General features: G+C 40.6%; 1 protein-coding gene and 1 long non-coding RNA gene across 3 annotated transcripts in view; one reads left to right on the forward strand and one right to left on the reverse strand.

Annotated features, from left to right (window-relative positions):
• Positions 1–2,055, reverse strand: part of VPS54 (VPS54 subunit of GARP complex) — a 78,924-nt gene extending 76,869 nt beyond the window's left edge. The window contains exon 1 of one of the 2 annotated variants that reach the window (XM_037527480.1): positions 1,921–2,055. The gene's annotated coding sequence lies outside the window, so the exon portion shown is untranslated. The remainder of the gene's footprint in view (positions 1–1,920) is intronic. The other variant, XM_037527479.2, reaches the window with a different exon arrangement.
• On the forward strand, positions 1,671–13,374 carry LOC129146927 (uncharacterized). The gene is made up of 3 exons (XR_008554310.1): positions 1,671–1,778; positions 7,974–8,052; positions 13,291–13,374. It is a non-coding gene; the product is annotated as an uncharacterized LOC129146927 (long non-coding RNA).
• Positions 13,375–21,472: the final 8,098 nt, after the last annotated feature.

Here is a 21,472-nt window from a genome sequence, read left to right on the forward strand (position 1 = left end):
GTACAAAAGATTTCCCCCCACCCCCTACCTATAATTTGGAAGTCATCCAGGAGGTCCTATCAAAAAGCTGGATGCTGCAACCCTGAGGGAAGGCCAAACCACTAAAGCCATGTGAGTATGTGATCTTGGAAGCAGACCCTTCAAGCCCAATCAAGTTTTCAGGCTGCAACCTCTAGCGAACTTCTTAACTAAACTTCTGAGATATACCAAGTCAGAACCACCCTAATTTACTCCTGGATTCCCTACCCTTAGAAATTCTGTAAGGGAATAAATGCGTACTCTTGATTAAAGCCCCTAAATTTGGGTGTACCTGTTACACAGTAATAGATAACTAACAATATGTTCATAGTTACCAAAAAAAGCAAACAAATTCTACAAAGTTTGCTATTTCCTGAGTTATATAAGATCTATTTTAATTCGGACATAAAAACTTAAAACCTATCAAGAAATAAATTTTAACTTTTCCACAAAGCAAACATATTATCTTTTTTGGGTAAACTTTGAATAATTTGAATGCAATGAAGAACATTTCAGAAAGTTAAATGCTAGAGTGAGCTCTAGAAAACACAATATAGGAATATTCGAAACGACAAAACATGGTCAGTTCTTAAAGATTTGTAGTGATTCATTCTTAATAAAGAAAATCACTAAAATACTGTTTATTTTAAAAATGATCCTCAGACTGAATGTCTCTCCCTGATAATGAAATAATTCTGAAGTTACTGGAGAATCATTTTAAAACAGCCAAATCATAATGAAACTGAAAACATCTAACCCTCCAAACCACCATTATCAATCCCCTAAACTTTGCACATATTGATCATTTTAATTAAAATCTATAATGAGCAATGTTGGTCACTATGAACCATCAAGTAATAGCTATTTCTAGGAAATAAGACCCTTACTGCAATACAAATACAGTCAAACAAACATATCCCATCATTCCATCTGTTCCAGCATAACTGCTTAGAAATCAAGGCTCTCAAGGTACTTTTCCAATTACAACTCTCCATCGAATTTATAAGTCAACCTGAATACCCATCAAAATCTACAGTTTAGGTTACCACACTAGCATTTCTCAGCATACTCTCACGATATCACTTGCTTAGCAAGCATTTGCTAATGAAGATCTCCCTGGGGATTGACAAATCAGAAATAGAGCCAATTAAAAACAAACAAAAAACCCTCAAAACAATTTAATTCTTCGAAAGTAAGAAAAGCCTCAATAAATGCCAAAAATAAAACTCGTTAAAGGGTTTTTTTTTTTTTTTTTTTAATTTTGCCATCCGGGTCAGGGAAAATTCTAAAAATACCAGCATTTGGACAGACTAAGTGGTTAATTATAATGGGCAGGCAAAAGTTCCCGTGTCAACGCCGGGAGGGCAGGGGAGGCCTACCTTTGTATCAATGCAGATAGAAAGAAGCAAAACTGAAGAAAATTAATTAATGACCAAAATAGTGAGTGCTAAACTGCAAAACACCGAGTAATTCTTTGGGTCCGCCTTCCCTGGGAAGAAAACTCATTTTTAAAATTTAAATTATTCCAGCAGGCTCGAAAGGGAGATAAAGGCCCAGCTGTTAAAAGAAAGGCAAAGTTTGGGGCAGCACCGAAGGAGGCTGGTGGAAGTTCCACCGCCGGATCCGCGAGAGTGGAGCGAGGGGCCAGAGCGGCCGCCGGCTGGAAACAGGGAGCACAGCAGGCGCCGGCCGCGACCGCCGAGGGAGAGCGAGAGGGAGGACGAGGGGTGGCCGAGAGGAGAATGGAAGCTTCGGCGCCGGTCAGTTGAGACCGAAACTCCGTCAGCCCAGGGCCGGGGAGGAGACAGAGGGGGTGGGGTCTCGGTCCCTCTCTCCTCAGTGGGTCCGGTCAGGGTGGGCAGCGAGACGCCGGCGAGCGAGGGGGGCCCGCCCGGCACCTACCTGCGGGTCGCGGGCTGCCGCCCCGGAGAGAGGCCTAGTGCATCGCCGCCGCCTCCAGCCCTCCACGTCGCGCCGAGGCTGCTGCTCCGCGGCCGCCGCCGCCCTGAGCCCGGCTGGGCCCGAGCCCGGCTTCCCGCCCCCGCCCCGCGCCGGCTAGCCCGTCGGCCGGGGCAGCACAGGGCCGCCCTCTCGAGCCCAGCTCCGCTCGGGGGTGAGAGGCGGCAGCGGCGGCTCCCTCACGTCTCTCCCGGGTGTCCTGTCAGCCAGCAGTTTCCCCCGGGTCCGCAGCGCCGCCTCCGCCGCTGCTGCCACCGCCTCTCCCACATCCCCGGCCTCCAGAGGAGCCGCCGCCGCGCCGCGACCACTACCCCTCGCGCTTCTGCTCCCTGCTCCACTGCTTCTCCCCACCCCGCCGGCCCAGCTCGGCCCGGCTAGGTCCGGGGAGACAGCGCCGGAGGCCGCCGCGAGGCCTCCGCAGCCCCCAGCCCACAATCCACCGCGCGGCTCCGCCGGGGCGGGAGGGCCGCGGCCCGGGCCGCGGGGGAGGCCGGCCGCCTCGGGAGCGGGGCCGCGGCGCGGGCGCAGCCGGCGTTCCCCTCGAGTGGGAAATGCCCCGCGCGGCTCTCTGCGCCGCCTTTACACGCGGAGACAGAAACCCACGCCGAACTCCACTTTTTCCCACGACACTTCCCCCGCCCGCGTCGTTGTCAGGAGCCCCCAGGAGCCCCCTTTCCGCCTCCCGGGGGCTGATCCGGGGCCTCTCAGTGTGACCCTCGCCTCCTCCCCCCACCCCCTAGGACCAACCGACTCCAAACGTTCTCGTATCACCCAGGGTCCATTAAAGTCACTACTTCCACAACATTCCATTTCTTCCTTACACCCCTTCAAAGTGAACATTGTTCAGTTTCCCAAATAAACGTCCTTTCAAAAATTAAAGGTCATGCCCTCTCCAGCAATCCACTGGCCTCTGAAAACAGTGCATTGTCTCTTCTTATTGAGGCCTTCCCCCACCCATTCCTTCTCCAAGTTTTCCCCTAGTTCCAGGCCTTTCTCCCAAGCACCTATCACTTCTCTGGCACTGAAACCAGTCATTACTGCTGTTTGACTGAGATCCTTGAAGTGTGTTTATATTAATACTACCTCATTGTGATTCAACAGCAATCCAATTCAGCCTAGTTTCAGAGACTTGCTATCAAAACAGTAAAATACAATCCACAAGAAAGGGAATGTCTTAGAGTATTTTTACAAGAGAAAAAAAGGGCCCTCCAATCATTTGAATATGTATGTCTTAATTTTAGGAAGATTTCTGTCAATTTTGAAACTATTTCTTTGCCTAAAAATATCAAAGGTCCAGGCACTTATAAGATACTGTGTTTTAACAAATCAAAAGTGAAAACGTAACTCTTCACAGTTGAGGACTTAAAAAAAAAAAAAAAAAAAAAAAAAAAAGCTGATGCAAGTTTGACTTCCAAGAAGTCACTTTGAAACTGCAAACTGCAAACATAAAACTATTTGTGAAATAACATTTTACTCACTAACGGTCGGATGTTGGGGGAAGGGAAGGACAAAAAAGAAGTAAGCAAAGAAAATAGTTGAGAGGGAATTCTTACATTATATTTTTCTAAATTCTGTTCCCTACAGCTTTGTTATGAAAGTGATAATATCAATCCCCAGATATGAAATGAGTTTAAATATAAAATACTGATAATAAAGAAATCCTAAATCCCTGATCTCATATAAAACCAAATGAATTTATATTATGAACATGTTAAGGAAAGATCTGCCAAATTTTATTTAAGTCCACTTTCACTTTAAATATAGAATCAGTTCAGAGATTATAGTAAGAAATGGATTTAGCAATTTCCTGTAATTTTGAATCTACATCAGGAAGTCAACAACAGTTCCAAAGCTGCCTTAAGCCTGCTGTTTTGCCTTTTAAAAAATATTTACAGCTATACCCCACCTTGTTTCAAAAAAGATTCCAAATTGCTCTAGTTGCTACTTGCATTAAATAATAGCCATGAAGTATTTCCCATAGATTAGAACAAGACAAACTGGTTTGCTTTCCTTATTATCCACCTTTAGATAACACAGTAAAAAAAGGAAAATACACATTGAATGCTGTACTTTGTTCTTTCAAGAATCCAACATGATGTTTACTTTTAATTTTCCACAGAACAATTCATAATCATGAATCTAAACAGAAAAGTAAATGCTGATGATCAGTTTTGCAAAAGAAAAAAGCAAAACAAAACCTGTAAACTGTAACAAGTAGTTTGAATATAAAAGAAGACAAATTTCAAATTCATTAATATGTTCACATATCCCTTGAATCATTTTAGTTTTAGAAAGAAAAGCCAAATCACAAGTAAGTGTAGACATATTATTAGCATTCATTTTCGGAGAGCACAGATGACAGAAAATTAAGAAAAACTAATAGAATCATCATTGCCCTCAAAAGAAGCAACTATGAAGAAAATAATTAGCCATGATATTACTGACACTGCCTTTGGCATAATGTTTATTATACCTATTAAGAATCAGGAATATGGCGAGGCAGACCTCTCCCATCTGTCTCACCCACTCTATCTCTGGTGGATTCTCTCACCCCCCGCATCTCTGGCCTGTACCCCAGCTCGTGTATGCATAAATAAATAAATCTTTAAAAAAAAAAAAGAATTAGGAATGGTGACAATCATCAGGGGCATATATTCTTATCAGAAGAATGGGTACATTTTCTATACCATAACACCTGTAAAGATTATGCTTCTGTTTACTATATGTTCTGTGCATATTTGAATATGGTGCTATACTGAGGTTAATGCATCCACTCAATGAACATCATTTTAATGATTTGTTTGACAGAAATTACACATTCACATGGCAGTATAAACATAGAAGGAAAAGAGGTCACTTGTAGAAGGAGCAATCAGAAAAATCATTTTGCAATTTAGCTAGACATGAGCACTACCTCCTCTTTTTTCCACAATATGGAATTGTGATTTTTAAACTTTTTAAAATAGCTTAAATATGATTGATAAAATAATTTAGTACATTGGCTCTAAGCATTAGGAGAGTACTAAAAGGCAAAAAAAACATGTTTATTTGGAATCAAAGAATTGCAATTCAAGAAGTACAGATTCAGGTAGAAATCCAAATATGAGTCCTTAGGAGGGTCAAAATTCAGTTTGTTTGGTTTTGTTCCCCCACCCCAATCCCGCCCCGAGAGAAAAAAAGAAGGATGAAGTAATGTTCAGGTGAAGGGAATCACAAGGCAAGAATAGTAAAGTTGACATTCGTTAGCCTTTTCGACAGGACATTCTCATTCTTGCTGACAGCTTGAAATGTTGGCAGTTTCGTCCACTTATATGAACTTTCACATCAAAAAACCAAACCCTAATGAAACTACTATCAGCATAAAGCTTTCAGTTCATGATTTCATTGTATTTTACTTAGCAAAGATACTTTATACTAAGCACATAAGTGTAATTATACACACTCAGCTACAGAGGAGGTTTTAGAATGTGAATGGGTTTCATTTGATTGACTGAAGGTTTGCTATTGTGTATAATTCTGTCAAATAAGTCATTAAAATGTTATTCATGGGCCTCCCCCGTGGCGCAGCTGTTGAGCACTGGGTTGCGAAGCTGCCCGCAGCCTCTGCAGCACCGGTTCAATCCCCGGCTGCTCCCCGGCCACCGCAGGAGGGTCCTACATGGTGCGCAGACCTCTCCTGCCGCCCGCTGCTCCCCTTAGCAGTGTATTTCGTTAGTCTGCCTGCTCTGCTCCCCGCTCTGGCTCTGGTGAATTCTCTCACCCTCCCGCGCTTCTGACTGTACCCAGTGCTTGTAAAAATAAATAAATATATCTTTAAAAAAAAAAATGTTATTCATTGATTAAGAGAACTTAATGACTTAATGGGATTGGCTTTTTTTTTTTTTTAACCTCACTCTGAATCATGTTTCATATGCATTTGGTACCAAAGGACATGTTGTGGCATAGTAGTATTGGTGGACCCTTAATAACCTTGGGCATGTTAGGCTCTCTAAAGGCCAGTTTCTTATGTGGATAGTGACAGTACCCACTTCAGAGACCTCCTGTGAGAATTCATTTAAAGTATAAAATAGTATAGCTCAGTGCCTAGCTCATAGTCAGTACTTGAAAATATTAGCCATCACACTCATTATCGTAATCTTCACTATCTCGTCATTCTTGGGAAGGCTGTGTAAACGAAAACCACATAGAAGTGGCAATGAAATGAATGAAGTGCATGAGAAGTCACAGATCTCAAAAGTCCTCATATGCTAAAGAGGGGAAGTAAGATCAGTGGTCAGAAGTTCTGAAAATTAGCAAGACAGAAAGCGGGCACATAAGAACTAAGGGCCAAGGTAAGATTGAGACTTCGCAATCAAACAGCCTAACATAGCAGCAAAACATCACATGAAACAAAACAAACAATTCCTATCTCATATATAAAACCTTTTATGTAGGACCAGCATTTTGAATATAGGAACCAGACAAGTCAGATTACTAATGGAAAACAGTGAATAAGTTGTTGAACAGATTGGAGGGAGTATAGCCATCAGAAATATGGGCATATACTCATATGTAAAATTTTTTTCAAATTGGACCATTTCCCAAATGGAGTAAGTTATATTGACAAGATTTAGTCTCATATTTTTTCTTAAGTTGCTTTATACAGAATTTGTTTCTTTTATGTGTGGAGGCATTGTCTAGTTTTCTAAGTTATAAATGTTTCCAGGACAGGATTTTTCGTCGTTGCTGCTATTGTACTTTAAAAAAAATCTTCAGAATCTGGAAAAATACACTAAATAGTAGACTTGCGGGCCTCCCTGGTGGCGCAGGTGGTTGAGCATGGCTCTGTGAAGCTGTCCGCAGCCTCTGCAGCGCGGGTTTGATCCCGGCCGGCCAGGGAGATTCCCACATGGCACAGCAGACCTCTCCTGTCTCGCCTGCTGCTCCCCTCAGCAGTGTATTTCATCACTCTGCCTGTTCTGTTCCCCACTCTGTCTCTGGTGAATCCTCTCACCCTCCCACACATCTGGCCTGTACCCTGATTCTTGTATGAATAAATCAATCTTTAAAAATAAATAAATAAATAGTAGACTTACAATGCATGCTTGTTGAACTAAAAAATAAATATGAATTACCCCTCGTTAGTAAATAGTATTTTGTATAATAAATATCAATAGTTAATAAAATTAATGGATGACCTTGAAATCATATTTGCTTTCATATCTCAAAACTATGGTGTCAGCAAATCCTATTAGTTTTACTTTCAAAATGTATCTAATATAAACACTTCTTACCACTCACACTGCATCCACCCTGGTGGAAGCCATTTCGCCTGCAAGGTCCCTAACTGAAACTGTTGGGTTATACACGACTCATTATAGGAAGTACAATTCATGGAGACTTCAGGGTGAATGATGCTTCTTGGAGTGGTCCAGCACAACAATCCTACTTGCTTAGATTTTGGCAAAAGTGCCCTAGCCCTGTGCTCCACCAATCCATTCTGAATACAATAGCTTGATCCCGCTAAAACTTAAAAATCAGATCATGTCATTCCTTAAAACTCATAACATTGCTTAAATGTTTCCAGTGGTCCTGTCTAATTCATAGTAAAAGGCCCCAGATGATTTCCTCCTACTCTTACCTCTCTGACTTCATCTCTTCCTGTTCCCACATTTCTTGTTCTGCTCTAGTCATATTGGGCTCCTCACTGTTCTGGGACGTGCCAGACATGCTACGGCCCCAGAGTATTTGTATGTGCCCTTCCATCTGCTGGGAATGCTTCTCCTCCAGGTAACTAAATGGCTAACTCCCTTACCTCCTTCAGGTCTTTATTCTAATCTTCTCTGTGAGGCATTTTGTGAGGCATTTGCTCTGTCAGGCATTCAAATGTGACACTCATATTTGCCATTGCAGTCCCAGGCCCTAAAAACATTTCCATTTTATTGTTTGCCTTAGTCTTTTTTTTTTTATCATCTAACTCTGATATGTTTTACTTATGCATTGTCTTTCTTCTTCAGGAATACATACTCCTTGAGGGCAGAGAGTTTTGACTGTTTTGTTTACCACTTCCCACACCTGGAAGAGTGCTGTTACAAGGTAAAAAACACTTGTTGCAATAATTAATGGGTGATAAAGACAAACTGTGCTTATAAATATAAACCACTTCCTTTCATACACTAAGAAGAATGAGTATTAGTCTAATGTCTTAAAAACAATTTGCCACCGATATATTATAGGGTCCAAGATTTGGGTTTGTTTTGTTTTTGTTTTTATTTGTAAGATTTATTTATTTATGCATACAAAAGCTGGGGTACAGGCCAGAGGTGTGGGGTGTGAGAGGATTCACCAGAGACAGAGTGGGGAACAGAACAGGCAGATCAACTGAAATACACTGCTGAGGGGAGCAGTGGGCAAAGCAGGAGAGGTCTGCTGCACCATGTGGGTATTTCCCTGGCTGGGGATCGAACTTGCGCTGCAGTGGCTGCAGATAGCTTCATAGGTTGCATCTTAACCCCTTGCGCCACCAGGGAGGCCCTTGTTGTTGTTTTTAAATATGGGACGATTCAGGAGCTTGGCACCATCCTGTGCAGGCATCATGCTATCATTTTAGTATTATTCAAGTTTTAGTATATGTGCTGTCAAAGCAAACATGGGCCCAAGATTTTGTAAATCAATATTAGCTTAGTCAATTTATGATAAACATGGTAGTCTCAGCTATTTTACAATTGAAGTATTTTAAGTATTAAGTATATGAAATTATTTTTAAGGACAGAATGATTAAATATTTATTAGGAAAAAGTTTTTACATAAAGCTTTCCTAAGAAAAGGACAAATTTCATTTAAAAGTTTTCTAGGAAAATTATGGGCAACTTAGAAGCCACACTTTCCCAGAGAAACAGCAGCCATATTTGGCATCTCAAGGGATTTCCTCAAGAACCACCTCTTGCATCAACCAGTTATGTACCTTAACCCAGGTATTGCTCAGAAAGAGCTTCCAAAGCAGCAGGAATACAAATCGCTATACTGCTATGTAATACTTATAAATAGAAAAAAAAATTAACTGTAAGAAATATTTTACAAGCAAAATAAACAGAAACAAATGACAGCAACAACAACAACAAAAAAAAAAATGCTGAATATGAAACTAGAACAATTTTACAACATAATCCAAAGTAAGAGATTACTATAACAATGGACTGCAATCATATAAAGGACTTTTCTTGGATACCAAAATACATTAGAAAGTTCATTTAATTCTCATGCCACTGACTGAGGTTTTGGTTCCTATTGTACTAGGCAGTAGAATATCTGTTTTCCTGCCTTATTCTCTTTACTTTTATGAATTCCCGAGCATTAATAAAACAAATTCTCAGCCAGAATCTGATTTCAATCTAGAAGTCTTATTTCCAAAAATCTAACTTTAGATTTAGAACAGCATTTCCCCCTTTCATACTTTGATTTATTAACTCTTAAGGTTCCATTTAAGATAAAAGTAATAAACTCAAAAGAAAGAAAACATCATTAAATTCAAAGACTTGGGACAGATGAGGCCTCACATTTGACAGCAAAGGAAATGGAGGTGCAAAGGAAATGGAGGTCCAAAGGACTCAGATAATGATTCAGCAGTGGCAGCTGATTTCCAATCAGAAGCCCTGTTTAAGGACATCCTGTCCAGTGCTCTTTGTCCCACTTTATATTGCAGGAATGCTACACCAACAGATTACTGATAAAGCTACAAATTATGTTAAGTGGAATCATTTACATGAGTTAAAAAACAAAAAAACTAAAAACAAATTCCCCCTCTCCTTCAAAGAAAGTTAAAGCTTTCTCTCAAGTATGAAATACAAAGTTTCTCAATACTTTTAAGAAAAACATCTTGTAGGGAAGAGTTTGCCTGACAATAAGTATTTAATAACTTAAGAAATAATCAGTGTAGATTAATTTGTTAATTTAAGTTTAGTTCACAAATCCAAGTTTATTTGTTTGCAAAAATGCAGTATTTTAGAAAATGTATACCTTGTCCTTGTTTATTCCTCCTTAGTAAATATTTAAAAGCCTATTTCCATTCTTCTAAGTTTATTCCAACTTACTTTGCAGTTCCATATGAACAGCAAAGAAATGGTAAAGTGAGCATAAAGGACACATTCATGAAACATAAGTATTTCTGTGTCTGTTACAAATTGAAAGTCAGGCTACTTATAGTTTTTTCCCACAAATCCATACAACAAGCATATATCAAATCAACGAGCAAACAAAAAACTTGTATAAATGGCTTTGCCTTATGATTAAGCTGGCTCCCTGATGCATGCTAGTGGAGTGTTATATTGATTCCAGGTGGTCAGCATATATTCTGGTGAATGGCATTCAGAGGGAAATTGCTTTCCTCTATGTCTGTTGGATTCTTTATGGTCTGCCCGAACTGCTGCATTTTGCCCCAGTATGTTAGAGGCTACCTTAGTTACCCACTACTTGACCCCAATACGAGGCTAAATTTTAATCAAAATCACAATTCTCTTAGTGGTGGAACCAATATTCTGATTGTGATTCTAAACCTTTTATTATGAGGAAGTAGGGGAAATATTCCTTCACCAATACTTCCAAACCCATTGCACTCATCCTCATTCTCAAGTAGACATTCAGACCTCCATTCACACTCAGTGCATATTTCTCAAGGATGTTTCTGGGTCTGTGATCAGCAAGTCTGATTCAGTTAATGTTCTCATTAAGCTCCCTCCCTCCCTCCATGGGATGGTATACCTTTGGGAGGTAATTAGGTTTCAGATAAAGTCCTGATCTGGGGTAGGGTAGAAAGTAAAGAAGAGAGGCATTAAACAAATAATTATAGGAATTGTTCAACAATAGTTGGGCTACATGTCATGAAGCAGTAAAAGAAGAAGCTATGAGACTTTTAAAGGTGAGTGTACTTTAATGTATTGATGGATGAGCAGAGAATCCTTGCCCAAGGAAGCAGCTTTTAAACTGAATAATGAGTTTAAGTTGGCCATGGAAGAATAGTGGTAGTTGTAGGTGGTAGAAACAACCAGCCGAAACATCTCTGAGACATGAAGGAGCTCAGTGAGCAGGGCAAACAGAGAAGAGGCCATTGTGACATACAGTAAGACATGCAGTAAGATAAAGGTAGGCTTTCGCTATACTGGGAGCTATAGGTCACGTTGGAGTATGAATTTTATTATAAGCTCTAGTAGGGTTTTGACAAATACAAACTTATTTTTAAAAGATTAGGTTGACTGCTCTGTGGAGAATGAGTTGAGGGAAAAAACCAAGAGAAGATGTGGCCTGTGCCACTTCATAATTGATACACTTCTGTATGGTCTAAATGTTTGTGCATGCCCGCCCCCTCCAAATTCATTTGTTGAAGTCCTACCCTCCATCCCTCCGTGTGATGGTGTATACCTTTGGGAGATAATTGGGTTTAGATAAATTCCTGATGGTGAAGCCCCCATAATAGGATTAGAAGAGGAAGACACAGATTGAGAGAGAGAGAGAGAGAGAGAGAGAGAGAGAGAGAGAGAGAGAGAGCGTATGTGCTTTGTCTCTCTTTACCACATCAGGACATTGCAATAAAATGGCCACCTACAAGTCAAGAAGCAGGTCCAGAATGTTCCTCACCAGCAACAGAATCTACTGGCCCCTGGATCGTGGACTTATCAGACTCTGTGACTATGAGAAATGAATGTCTATTGTTTAAGCCACTCAGTTTATGGTATCTTGTAATAGCAGTCCATGCTAACTAAGAATGGTCTGAGCCACTCAGGGGATGGTAATAAAGACAAAAAGGCAGTAGACAGATTTGAGAGGTATCCTAGGAGACAGAATTGAAGTACTTGGTGATTAGTTGGTCAAAGAGGTTAAGAAATAAGTAGACATTGAAGATGATTCCTAGTTTTTAATTTAAGCAACTGGGAGGAGGGTGGAGCCATTTAATGAGGTAGGAAACATTGGAGGAGGGAAAGATTTGGCACCACAAGTTCCAATGGACATATTCAATTTGGAAATGTCAGTGTAATAGCTACTGGAAATGTTAAGGAGGTAATAAAACATATGGGTCTGAAACTCAGGAGAGAGACCTGAATGGATATATAAATTAGGAAGTTGTCAACATGTAATTAATAATTGAAAGGATGAATGTGTATAAGATGAGAGAGAGAGACTATAGAGAGATGAGATGAAAGGAGAAGGGAAAGGAAAGGAAATGAAGGGAAGAGTGCTTGCTACTGGCAACAAATCCATTCAACAAGCATATATCAAGCCAAATGAACAAATCAAGTTTGTATAAATGGTTTTGTCTTTATGATTAAAGTGGCTCACTGGTATGTGCCAAAGAGTGCTGCTTTGAGTCTTAGCAGTTAGCATCTCCTTCTGGGTAATGGACTAATCCTGAGAAGAGGTAAAGCAACCAAGGAAGACTGGAAAGAGGAACCAGAAAAATAGCAGGAAATCTAGGAGACTGTGGGGGTTACAGGAAGTACTTTTGTGGAAGCAGCTGGAAATGGTCAACTATGGCCAACAGATGTGTGCTGCCCATTATGTTAACCAGCACGAATGTCACTGCTGATTCTAGCAAGACAAGTATGGTAGGTGAAAGAATTAGAAGCAGGTTATTATGAACTGAGAATTGTTATATGAAGAACAAAGAATGGGTAAACTGTTTCTAGAACTGGGCATAAAAAAAAAGAGAGAATAGATGGAATAGTAGGGGGAAGTAGATATGAGGTCTAGGGATTTTATTAATATAGTAGATGTTTGAATATGTTTGAATTTCCAGAAGTGCCTTCAAAAGTAAAGCAAAAGTAATTCCACTAAGTGTAACAATTTTCTCACAATATTTGTTTGCTAATGTTAATCTATGGGTCAGGCAGTCTAATACCATTTAAAACTTTTGATTGGACTTGACAAAAAAATCTGCCTTAATCAAAAAAGAATAAAACGATAATTTTCTTTTTGCCTATGTCATTAAAGTCCTTATTAGTGATGGCTTATACATGGTAGGATTTAGTGGCTCACATGTCAAGAAGAAATCAGTGTTTTCCTGGCTCTCAGCTTTGCTGTCATTCATTTCTCCATTTAAAAATATTACTTGATAAACTACCATTTAAAAAAGGAGACACGTTTCCTGTCCTGTGGACTTTGTATTCTATGGTGAGGATCCCTGTACTCCTCGGTGTTGACAGGTGTAGGGTAAGGTAAAAGGTATCGGGCTTTTCTGCCCTCCCGTCATCAGGATAGATGAGGGAACCCTGTGATCCTGAATGCATGCCTGATGGCGGGCACCTGAAGTGGGTACACCTGCACTAAGACTGTGCTTTTTCTAAGGGCGGTGTCACAGGGACGTTAGAAGCCGAGAAAGCCGCAGCAGAAGCTGAAGAGAAGCCGAGATCACCAGAGAGCCCAGATAGAGTGAGGATTTGCTGGGGGCTGGGAGGCCTGCCAGCCTCCCGGCCCCCCAGCACCCCTGCTTGCCATATGCCTGGTGAACCCCAATAAAAGGCCTGCAAAAAACCACTGAGGACTCTGACTCCTCCTTTACCCGGTCTGCATGGGATCAGGAAACCTGCAACGTGTTTATTTCAGCCCTTACAACAGGCATCAAGCAATGGGAAATGGTAGGGAGATGACTGCTAGCTGCTCCTACAACTGCCTATGTGCAGACCAGTAAAGCCAAGACAAACTTGTTTTACAGGTTCAGAAAAAGTCCCAGATTGCTTCTCTCTAGCTTTGCTTGTGTGCTGGGCCCATCCCTGAACCAATCACAACAGCTAATGTGAGGCCCCAATTGGCTAGATCTGAATCACACCTCACCAGAACACAGAAAATTAGAATGAGGAAAGATGTGATTCTCTAGAAAAGAAAAGCAAACAAACAAAACTGGGTTCCCAATTCAAAAGAGGAAATAAGTGTGGGTTGAGAGTCCAGCAAATGTTCACAACTGGTCTCCTACACACAGTAACCTAGATTTGTTACTGCAAATTAGCTCAACTTCCCTTTAATTGCTTTCATTTTACCACACACATTTAGGAACTTGGCTTGCTTACTTCTTCCACTGCGATTGTGATTGCAAATGAAGTCCCTTTCATTTGCTGAGGAACTGGGGACTCTCTTCCATGCCATCTATATTTTCTGACTTTGAAATAAACCCCAGTCAACCAAACAAGTAAGAAAACGAAAATCCATTCAGAGTTTTAAATGTTGTTTCTTCTAGTGACTACAGTGTAACAAAAAAAGATTAATAAAAATAATCAGATCTCAGGTAACAATAAGTTATATTACCTTATATTAACTTATTATTGACTTTTTTTTTTAACTTATTATTGACTTTTAATAATAAGTTCTATTACCTAACTTTAGAGGCTCCTTTCAGGTACCTTAGGCACTACCTGTCTTTACTGTTCCTTTCTCTGAGCTGAGCAATTCAGCAACTCTAACCTGTGCTCACACTGTTTTGAAATTTTGCTTACTGATCTCTTTCCCACTGACTCATGGGTTCCTGGAGGACAGGGCTTCAGCCTTTATCTCTATATTACCAGTACAAAGCTCATTGTGTAAAACTAACACGGTGGAGGGTCAATGTTTTCTGAGTGAGTGCTTTATACCTCGATTGCATTTAATCCTGATCACAGCCCTATGAGACAGAAATGATCAAACAGAGACTTGGAGAGGTAAGGAAAGTGACTTCAGCATTTGAACTTGAATCTATATTATGCCAAAGTCTGGATTCTTGACCACTGCCTTGATCAAAATGTATTCATTTTTTTTGGAATAAGATTCAAATCTAGGGCCTCCCTGGTGGCGCAAGGGGTTAAGTCTCAGCACTATGAAGCAATCAGCAGCCACTGCAGCATGAGTTCCATCCCCAGCTGCCCCATGCTCTCCCCAGCAGTGTATTTCAGTCAGTCTGCCTGTTCTGTTCCCCAGTCTGTCTCTGGTAAATCCTCTCACTCCCCCGCCCCCTGCCCCATACCTCTGCCCTATACCCCAGTTCCTGTATGCATAAATAAATAATTTTAAAAAAAGATTCAAACTCTAGTCTGACAGATTTGCTTAGTTGGAACCTGTCTGCCTTATAAGTTTTTCTGTCATAATTCTCCTTCATGCATCTTTTTTCACAGTCCTTGACCAGCATTATTTCTGCCTCTTTGTTTTTGCTGGACTCTCTCAACTCTGCATACTAAAATCTTATACATTCTTTGAGGATCAGCTCAGACATCAGTCCTTTTGTGCAATGTGCCCTTATCATTTAGCCAGAAGTGACTGCTTCTTCCCCTCCCCCTCCTCTTTTGGACCCCTCCCCTCCACACCCCCTTCCTCTCTCCCATCCTCTCCTTCTACCCCTCTTTTTAAAAAATTATTTATTTTTATTATTTTTTAAGATTTATTTATTTATGCATACAAGAACTGGGGTACAGGTCAGAGGTGCGGGGAGGGTGGGGTAAGAGGATTCATCAGAGACAGAGTGGAGAACAGAGCAGGCAGATTAACTGAAATACACTGCTGAGGGGAGCAGCGGGTGAGACTGGAGAGGTCTGTTATACCATATGGATTGCTCCCTGGCCGGGGATTGAACTCATGCTGCAGAGGCTGCAGATTGCTTCATAGTGCTGTGCTTACCTCCTTGCGCCACCAGGGAGGCCCTCTCCTTCTACCCCTCTTCTCTCCTCCCCTCTCCATCCTCTTCCCTATTATCATATTATTTATTTCTGAGCCACAAATATGGCATCTATGACACACTAGCTCCTGTTCAAACTAAAAGCAATCCTGCTAGTTTCCCTATTAGATACTGCACCATGTCTTATCCTCTCCATGACCCCTAGAACAGTGATTTGCACACAGTAAATGTAAAAAAAAAAAAAAATTACTGAATGAATTAGTGATAGTATCGGTGCCTTGGTGGTCTGCCATCCATTTCCTTCAGTATCCAGGGCTTAAGACTGTGCACATCTGTAAAGGCCGGACCGGACACAGTGCAGGTTTTCTGATCCCATGCAGACCGGGTAAAGGAGGAGTCAGAGTCCTCAGTAGTTTTGCAGGTTTTTTATTTGGGGTTCACCAGGCATATGGCAGGCAGGGGTGCTGGCTGGGGGGCCGGGAGGCTGGCAGGCCTCCCAGCCCCCAGCAAGTCTTCACTCTATCTGGGCTCTCTAGCGTTTGTTATGCTGCTTCGGCTTCTTCTACTGCTGCTGTTGCTGCTGCTGCTGCTGCTGCTGGCGTCCCTGTGACGCCGCCCTTAAAAGCACAGTCTTAGCCCAGGTGAATCCTATCTACATCTGCCCACACCCTACTCCAGGTGCCCGCCATCAGGCATGCATTCAGGACAAGGATCCATCATCTATCCTGATGGCGGAAGGGCAGAAAAGCCTGACATTTTCTTTACCCTACAACATCATTATTAAATCTATTCTCACATTCCATATCCTCCTCATTGCTTGGAGTTTATGTTCTCTCTAGATAGTCAGGAAGGACTTATGCATTCAGAACCACCAGCTCTCAACCCAGCAAACTGAAGTATAGAAAAGACTTTTGATAACTGTTAACAACATGGTTTCATAAATAGTTTGAAGATATGGCTCTGTGAATAATATTTTTAGTTTAAAAGGATTAGTGACTTGAAGAAGAAAAATAAATTTATTTTAGATATTTCTAGAGATGAGATAATTTGCTCTGCTAACATTAAAACCTCAGATTAACCAGAACCCAGTTAACTGGCATTAATTGGCATCTCCAATTATATATATATATATATAATTGGAGATGCCAATTAATATATTGTAGGGTAAGGAAAAATGTCAGGCTTTTCGGCCCTCCCACCATCAGGATAGATGATGGATCCTTGTGGTCCTGAATGCATGCCTGATGGCGGGCACCTGGAGTAGGGTGTGGGTGTAGGTAGATGGGATTCACCTGGGCTGAGACTGGGCTTTTAAGGGCGGCATCACAGGGACGCCACCAGAAGCAGAAGAAGCCGAAAGAGAAGCCGAGAAAGCAAGCAGCAGAAGCCGAGAAGCAGCAGAACAAACTCCAGAGAGCTCAGATAGAGTGAAGACTTGTTGGGGGCTGGGAGGCTGCCAGCCCCCCAGCCAGCACCCCTGCCTGCCATATGCCTGGTGAACCCCAATAAAAGACCTGCAAAAAAGCCACTGAGAACTCTGACTCCTCCTTTACCCAGGCTGCATGGGATCAGAAAACCTGCACTGTGTCCAGTCCTGCCCATATATATATATATATATATGAGAGAGATTTGGTAGAAAAAGACAAATGACAGCAACAACAAAATATTTTCAGGGGGCTTTTTCAGACCAGCAACTAGCAGCATCAATCCTGTAAATTAACAGCATCATTTCCAAAAATGAAGCGACTCAAAATTCCAAATAATGCAATGAGATAGACAGGTAAAAGGGGTTAACCAAAAAACGTATTTAACAAGTACATGTCCTTTCCCTCAAACTGTGGTTAAGCAATGTTACAGCATAAGACTAGTGAGTTGCCTATGAGTTGTGGGTAAATATAATATTTCATAAAAAGACAATTTTGCAAACTTGTTTAAGGAAAGAATTATAGCAACTAAATTAACTGGAAATATAAGGCCATTTTCAGAAAGAGACTGGAATCCTCAATGTGCAGCTGGAGCAGAAGATCCTGGTGTGCCTTGTTTTCTGCTAAATTGCAGGCTTCTTCAATGATCAGGTTTCAAGTTTCACTGCAGCAACTGACTCAAAGTGATTATTTAGCCTGCAAAAGAGAAATCAGTATAAAGGGGCATGATTGAGGTATTGAAAATTGCAATTACGAAAGGCACATGAAAATTGATCTGTTCTTCCTTTGAATTCTGGTTGAACAAAACAAGAACAAGAGAGTTTAAAATAAAGTTTAATCTTAATGAAAGTAGAGATCAGTGTGATTTCATGCAGCATTTTAAAAGGGGGTGCTTTCACAGTGACAGAGGGGGCATAGAGGAAAAAGGCTGAAATAAGAAATATATTAATATATTTTAAAAAAGACTTATTTATTTATGCATACAAGAGCTGGGGTACAGGCCAGAGATGCGGGGAGGAACAGGGATGACAGGATTCACCAGAGACAGAGTGGGGAGCAGACTGACTGAAAGACTCTGCTGAGGGGAGCAGAGGGTGAGACAGGAGAGGTCTGCTTCGCCATGTAGGAATCTTCCTGGCTGGCTGGGGATCGAACTCCTGCTGCAGAGGCCGCGGGTTGCTTCATAGTGCAGTGCTTAACCCCTTGTGCCACCAGGGAGGCCCCTATATATTAATATTTTAACTGAATAATCACATGTATTAGCATTTAATGACAGACTCAACAAAACCAAGTTTCAGGTAGTTAGAAAATAAGAACTTGAAGGCTAGCATTGAAGATTCTGCTGGAAGAACGTAATAGTTACAATATTATAATCCAATTCTAAGTAAATGCTCATGGTGAACACAGTGGTCATTATGAAGCATCTGTTCAGATAATAACAACAATGCAGCTGGTGTGTTTACAGTTATTTCACCATTATTAAAAAAAATTACCTGCGTTTATTTTTGTTTTGCTTTGTTTTTCTCCATATTTTCAATTACCTTCCTGGGGCTCCTTCCCACCCTCCCTAATCCAGCTCCTCAAACCAAATTCTACTTCAAAGACCCTTTTCAAACTGCAGTTTAGTCCAGGAAGTGATCTCTGACCTCGCTACTGGGAAAAAGCAAGTCTAATCTTTCCTCCATATCTCTTGTGCAACATTAGTCATTTTCATTCTTTTAATATGGGTTTGTATTATATGGCTTTTTTCCCATACTAGGCCATAAGCCTAACATTCATGATTTATCTGTGGATTCTCTACTTATTTTTTTCTTATATATAGAAAGCAATCAACAACTCTTTGTAAATAATGATTAAATATTTATTTAATAAATAGGACAATAGGAATGTGGTTGTATTGATGGAACTGTAGCTTAACCAAATTCCTTTTGACCAGTATCTCACTTTTCAAAGGCAAGATGAATTTCTTATGACTTCATGAGCTAAGCATTGCCATACAATAGATATGTTCCAGAATCTCTCTGTGAATTAATTTGATAAATATAATTATAATTTAATAGCAGAAGTGTCTTTAAGGGAATTATGCATAGGGTCTTTTTGAAATACCTAATTTAAGTATTTTCTAAGTGGTGATTTTAACATGGGATAAGCTGATTTTTTTTTTAAAGATCTATTTATTTATGCATACAAGAGCTAGGATGCAGGCCAGAGATGTGGGGAGGGGTAGTTGGTGAGAGGATTCACCAGAGACAGAGTAGGGAGCAGAACAGGCAGATGTACTGAAATACACCGCTGAGGGGAGCAGTGGGCAAGACAGGGGAGGTCTGCTGTGCCATGTGGGTCACCCCCTTGGCTTGGGATGGAACTTGTGCTGCAGTGGCTGCGGATAGCTTCATAACGCTGTGTCTTTAACCCCTTATGCCACCAGGGAGGCTCCTGATTTTTTTTAAGTATTTATTTACATATAATAAAAAGCATTTTTTTAGTGCACAGCACTTTAAGTTTTGACAAATACATGGAGTCACATAACCAAGAAAAAGAACAGTGTGATCACTCAAAAATTTCCCTTATGCTGTCCCTTAGTTCCTCACTCATTCCAAGCCCTGCAACCACAGATCTGTTCTCTATTCCTATAGTTTTGCCTTTTCCAGAATGTCACATAAATGGAATCAGATAACGTATGGCCTTTTGAGTCTGGCATCTTTCACTTAGCAAAATGCATTTGAGAGTCATCCATATTGTTAAAGTATCAATAGCTCATTTTTAAAATTGTTGAGTAGTATTCCGAGGCATTGAAGTACTATAATTGAAGGATATTTGTTTCCAACTAAGTTAGCTATTATGATTAAATCTGATATAAATATTCATTTACGAGTTTTTGTTTGAGTATACATTTTCATTTCTCTTGAGTAAATATCTAAGAGTAGGACGGCTTGATCATATGGTAAGTGTGCAACTTCACAAAAACCACCAGGCTATTGTTTAAAATTCCTGCACCATTTTTGTCTCCATCAACGCATCAACAATCTACAAGAATTGTTCCGCACTTGTTATTCTAAATTTTGTTTTAAAAAGCCATTCTAGGGCCTCCCCGGTGGCGCAGCGGTTGAGCGCTGGGTTGCGAAGCTGCCCGTGACCTCTGCGGCGCCGGTTCGATCCCCGGCTGCTCCCCGGCCACCACAGGAGGGTCCCACATGGCGCGCAGACCTCTCCTGCCGCCCCGCTGCTCCCCTCAGCAGTGTACTTCGGTCCTTCTGCCTGCTCTGCTCCCCGCTCTGGCTCTGGTGAATTCTCTCGCCCTCTCGCGCTTCTGACTGTACCCAGTGCATGTATAAAACAAACAAACAAACAAGTAAAATAAAATAAAATAAAAGCATGCCTCTATAAAAAAAAAAAGAAAAAAAGAAAAAAATCATAAAAAAAAAAGATCTTTAAAAAAAAAAAAAAAAAAAAGCCATTCTAGTGAGTGTGTAATGGTATAGCACTGTGGTTTTAATTTGTGTTTCCGAATGACCAATGATAATATACATCTTCTCATGTGCTTATTTGCTCTCTGTATATATGTTCTTTGGGGAAATAACTGTTGAAGTCTTTGGTCCATTTTTTAAAAAAGATTTATTTTATTTATTTATGCATACAAGAGCTGGGGTGTAGGCCAGAGGTACAGGGTGGGTGAGAGGATTCACAAGAGACAGAGTGGGGAACAGAACAGGCAGATATATTGAAATACACTGCTGAGGGGAGCAGTGGGAGAGACAGGAGAGGGCTGCTGCGCCATGTGGGTTCACTCCCTAGCCGGGGATCGAACATGTGCTGCAGTGGCTGCAGAGAGCTTCATAGTGCTGATGCTTAACTCCTTGTGCCACCAGGAAGGCTCCCTTTTGTCCATTTTTAAAATTGCATTTTTTGTTTCTTATGGTTTGCTTTTATTTACATAATTCTTTAAATCATATAATTATTTTGTAGAAAAATTAGAAATTACAGGTAAGAAAATTTAAATCACCAGTAAACTATATAAGGAGATAACTATAGTTCGATTCTGATATATGTGCTTCAAGAATATTTTTTTTTCAAGAATTTTTTTTTAAGTAGATGTACATGTTGAAACCTGTAACCTGAATTTTCTTGGTTGTCTCAATCTAAATATACAAACAAGATCAGTAAGTAATAACTCAGTATTACTGAGCCCCATTCTATATCTTGTTCAGAAATTGCTTAAGATAGGCAAGGGAGGATCCTGTTTATTATTATTAATATTTTTTTATTTTTATATTCCCCATACAATTGCACCCCTAAGGGAGGATACTTTAATGGAGAAACTATTAGCCCCAGAAAAATTTTTTTTCACATACTGGAATTTGTAAATGCTGATTACTGAATTAACAAAAAAAAAAAATCCCTTATGACATTTTTTGCCTAAAAGTGCTGCAATGTGATATTTAAAGATTATGTTAAAATTATAGCAGGA

This window comes from Talpa occidentalis, unplaced genomic scaffold, assembly GCF_014898055.3.
Source record: "Talpa occidentalis isolate TD23 unplaced genomic scaffold, MPIMG_talOcc4v2.1 talOcc4.5, whole genome shotgun sequence".
NCBI lineage: Eukaryota > Metazoa > Chordata > Mammalia > Eulipotyphla > Talpidae > Talpa > Talpa occidentalis.